The sequence below is a fragment of the Sardina pilchardus genome, chromosome 14 (genome assembly GCF_963854185.1).
Source record: "Sardina pilchardus chromosome 14, fSarPil1.1, whole genome shotgun sequence".
NCBI classification, from domain to species: Eukaryota; Metazoa; Chordata; class Actinopteri; order Clupeiformes; family Clupeidae; genus Sardina; species Sardina pilchardus.
Window position 1 is genome coordinate 5,011,804 of NC_085007.1, and position 5,000 is coordinate 5,016,803.

General features: G+C 46.7%; 1 protein-coding gene across 4 annotated transcripts in view; it reads right to left on the reverse strand.

The window, feature by feature from the left end:
- kdm2bb (lysine (K)-specific demethylase 2Bb) overlaps positions 1 to 5,000 on the reverse strand; it is a 37,736-nt gene that overhangs the window by 14,066 nt on the left and 18,670 nt on the right. The gene's annotated exons all lie outside the window — the stretch shown is intronic.

Below are 5,000 nucleotides of genomic sequence, written 5' to 3' on the forward strand. Positions count from 1 at the left end.
GAGAGAGTTGGGTTTAAATGGAATATCACAAGGAAAAACAAATAGCATTATTGTCTCAGAGCAGGTCTAGTGACCCTCAGATTCACATAAAGCAGGCAGAGTTCCAGGAGGATGGACCAAGATGGACCATTGAGATGGACAAAAGACATAGACAGTAAAAGATATGGACAGAGCTATTACGTAGACGTCAGCAGAGACCGAGGAAGCAAATTTCAGGTTTTTTTGGTCTTCTATTTCCTGCATAGGTCTCCTGCGCAGGCTCAGTTGTCGTACATGTGACGTAGGCACGTAGTCTGACCGAGTCTGACCTATGGCGACGCTTAACTCTCTCTGGACACATATGCGCATTACCACTTTAGCATTGATTTCAGAAAAACGCTTATTACTCAGCCGATAAGACAGTTACGAGGTCATAACGCCAATCTCACAATGTTGTATTTACTCCGAAAATAGAAAAGGTTCGTACAAAGGCTTAAAACGCTTCAGCTGTAACATTATTTGATGTCAAAAGTGGCGCTTACACCCCATAGGATTCAATGGAATGGCTAGCTAGCACTGGTCTCCTTTTTACCATGGCGGCCGCCATACTGTCTACACTCTCCGAACGTTCGCCTGCCCCCTTGACAAAAGATTCAAGATAAACACATAGCGTGCCATCCCACTCATAGTGCGTGTGTGTGCGCGTGTGTGTGTGTGTGTGTGTAAGTGCGTGCGTGTGTGCGTGCGTGTGCGGTATGGGGACGGCAGGGGTGAGAATGGGCCTTCAGACTCCTAGACTGAGGTCTGTTTCCTTCTGACAGGCGATGCCTTTTCCCCCGCTGTTATTCTTGGCCTCCACTCAAAACAGAAACAATGTGTAAACGAGGAAAACCATAAATCAACAGAGCCTGCTATAAACAAATACAAACACTCTCTATGTCTCTCTCACACCTCTCTCTCTCTCACACACACACACACACACTTGTTGAAAAGTCCCTGTGTATAATTGTTTACAGACGAAGTAGACGCTTGTTGTGGTGCCTGCTTTAAAGAAACTCCAAAACCAATCCTAGTTCCCCCACATCAGAGGCCAAAAACTCACAGTGATCTTTTTCTCTCTCTCTCTCACACACACACATATTACCACTGAACACATACACTTACAAACATACACACAGACACATTCACACACACACTCTCTCTCTCTCTCTCTGTGTGTGTGTGTGTGTGTTAATAGGGGGTTAAGACAACTGCAAAGCCCTAAGGACACGCTGCTAGCATTCCTATGCTAATCTAATATGAGAAAGCTGAGGCGTTTATTGGATGGAAATGTCTCGAGTTAGCACTCTATGCTCTGGCAGAGACAAACAAAGAGAGCCTTCACCCAAGAGACAGAGGGGACTCGAGAGAGAGAGAAAGCAAGAGAAAGCGAGAGAAAGAGAAGGACAGGGAGAGAGGGAGCAAGAGAGAGACAGGGAGAGAGAGAGAGAAAGAGAGAGAGACAGGGACAGAGAGAGAGGTAGAGAGAGGGGGAGAGGGTGGGAGGCAGAGAGAGAGAGAGAGAGAGAGAGAGAGAGAGACAGATATATCCCAGTATGACCCTGTGAACACAAACACACCCACTTCTCATGGAGACAAACACACACACACACACACACACGCAGGAGGAAAGACCCGTTCCCAAGCTGCTGGCAATGTCACAAAGAGTAGTAGCACTGTACTGACCTCACCTGGTTCCAGTGCCAATACCTGACACAGCGGCAGCACTGGCCTGACCCGGGGGATTCCAAGAACGTGGTTTAGTGATAAACCTGAGTACTGTAAGTTACCTCAGAGTAAGTGACAAACCTCCTAATAGAAGAGCAGTAGGGCTTCATTTGCCTACCAAAACAATGCCATAGGGCTTTTGTTGTAGGAGGTTTACTCTGAGTTTACTCAGGTGTTTGACTACCGGTAAACCACGTCCTTGGAATACCCCCCTGACCCTACTGGCAATAACAGACACAGCGGCAGCACTGACATGCCCTGGTTTCAATGGCAATAACAGACAAAGGGGTTTAGTTTGATGAAGGTGATGTTCAGTTCAAAAGCTTCAACAAACCATCACACCAGCATACTAACAACAGTGACTGGTGAAGATGAATCTGGCGCACTGTAACACTGCCACGGTTTTGTCCATTGGTGTGAATCGACCTTAAACTGTACAGGTCTACAGGTACACTGAAATGTGAGTTAAACTCGTGTCATACGTTACAAGCAGTGGTTTACATCTGTGTTCAACAATCAACAATCTGTGTTATTAATGCTATATCTATAGTGAAGTCTATATATATTGAAGAACAATGTACTATTTTTTTTATCAGTGTATATTATATCACACAAAAAGTGTGTTGTTGTTATAACAACACACTACATACCAATCTGTGGCCAAGAGCTCCTACTTTCATTTCTGCTGATCGAGGATATCTATACTTCTGATTCAGTGAAAAGCAACTTATTTCAGAAGTATGCTCACTAGTTTCACAGTAATGTTTGACTAAGCATGTGTCTATACGTGCCTGTGTGCTTGTGTGTGTGTGTGTGTGTGTGTGTGTGTGTGTGTGTGTGTGTATGTGTGTGTGTGAGTGTGTGTGTGTCAACAGCACCTCACACCTCTCATAGCCTACACAGCTTGACACACAAACACATGTCATCTTAGCACCTTAGCGCTTAGCATCCGGACCTGCACCCCCCGGAGGGCTTTAGCATCTTAGCACCTTAGCAAGCAAGCATCTTAGCATGCTAGCGCTGGGCAGTACTGTATGTCTGCTGCCAGTGCAAGCCCAGGCAAAGTGAAGTGGTGCCTTTGCACAGAGGTGTTTAACTGATGACATGGCTGACACACAAGGCAGTTCTTGTGCAAGGTTGTCAGACAATAACAAGACAGACTCTTAATCCTCGGACTGGATGACAGCAACGTAGCTAATGGTTTAACTTTCCAATAACTTGATTGATCTAATATGAGTGGGAAAGTGCTCAAACAACATTGGTCGGTAACACTGACTACCCCAGCAACGCTGCTCAAAAAGCTACCACCTTATGCCTGTGGAAGTGCTGCTACTGTGCTGTGCTGTGCTGTGCTGTGCACAGGAAATGTGTCACAGCTTGGCAGCTAAGAGTCGATCCACACGCGACAGACAGGATTAGACCGGAGATAAGGCAGGAGACAGGGAACAGCTCATAAGCTGGGGGTGCAGACAGGGAGGGGGTCTCTCAGATTATGCCTCACCACCACCCAGGGCTGTGGACGGCTGTGTGTGTGTGTGTGGGGGGGGGGGGGGGGGGACTTCCTACAGTAGCTGTTTAAAAACACAACATACCCAAACACATACACTACATACTGCACTACCCTCCACACAGAGATCCAAATTAACACACACACACACACACACACTAAAAACTGTAGACTCGCCTTTGTGAGAATACATTTCAGCAGCGGTGAGCTATGATCTGCACTTAGTCCACTCTCGGCGTCTCTTCATAATAAAAAAAAGACTTCAGGGCTTTTGAGTTCCTTGGCAAGGCATAATACAAGCTACCGGACCAACTCTATATGCAAACTTCACTGCAAGAAACACACACAAACACACACACACATACACACACACGCACAAACACATACACACACACGCGCGCACACACACACACACACACAGTCCTGTTCCAGCAAGTTTCCTGTTTCAGGCTGCGGGGGTAAAATTAGAGCAAGTGTCAGAGAAGGTGTGTCGTTAGAAATGTAGGCTATGGCTTCCAAAGAACAGAGGAACCTCTCTTTCTTTCGCCGAGTCATGAGTGGGGAGCTTAAAACCTGGCACACTTCTCCTTTATCAGGGCCTGACAGTGGACTTGGCTCCTGGCCCTGTACTGGTGGTGGTAGTGTGTGTGTGTGTGTGTGTGTGTGTGTGTGTGTGTGTGTGTGTGTGTGTGTGTGTGTGTGTGTGTGCGAGCGAGCGTGCGTGCGTGCGTGCGTGCGTGCGTGCGTGCGTGTGTGTGTGTGTGCATTCTTCCAGGCCAGGGGAGGACATGGGCTGAAGGGTCCACTTCAGTCTGAGAGTTCAAGAGGTGAGCGTGTTTCTCAAACTCAAATAGCCCATCAGAACACACTGCAGCCTCAGAGGAAAGGAGCGAGAGAATGGAGAGAGAGAGAGGAGGAGAGAACAAGAAAGAAGGAGTGGACATAAGAGAGTGGGAAGAGAGAGATAAAGAGAGTGGGAGAGTGAAACAGAGGAAGTGAGAAAGGTAGAGATAGATATAGCAAGGGACAATCATATATAATAAATTGTATTTATTTTCTTTCGTTATTGTTTTTATCTGAATTATTATACCAAATGTGTAAGCTTTGGCAACATGATGTCATGTCAATAAACCTCACTGAAAGGGAAAAGGAGAGAGAGAGAGAGAGAGCGATTGCTAAGAAATAGAAACTGAGAAAGAAAGAAAGTGAGTGAGATCGAAAGAAAGAGAGAGGGTTAAGGAGAGAGAGATTGAGAGAAGCAAAAGAGATAGAGAAAAAACAGAGCGGTTTATGTGTGTGTGTGTGTGTGTGTGTGGGGGGGGGGGGGTCAACTTCCCTACAAAGGGCCTCTTGTAGGAGGCAGACAGGAAGGGTTAAAAATACTCCCCAAATGGAGGAAGTTTAGGAGGTTTCCTTTAAAACCCTCCCAGACTCTCTGAACCATGCCTGACCTGCTCTCAACATCGTTCCCTTTATTTGATTAACCTGCACTTCAGGACTCCCTAGGTGTGAAGTACAGGCTGCAACAACAACACACAGCCAGCGATGAAGGGCCCTCATACATAAGGAGTGAGCAGGTAACAACTGAAAAGGTCCTCGTGCCATGACCTTACAGTGCTGCAGACCATGGACAGAAGACCCATAGAAAGTAGACGACAGGCTGAGAGATGGCCCTGATGTGGCCCTGATGTGGCCCCGATGTGCCAGCTTGACTGTAGATCATGGTAAGGAGTGTGCTATCTCACCA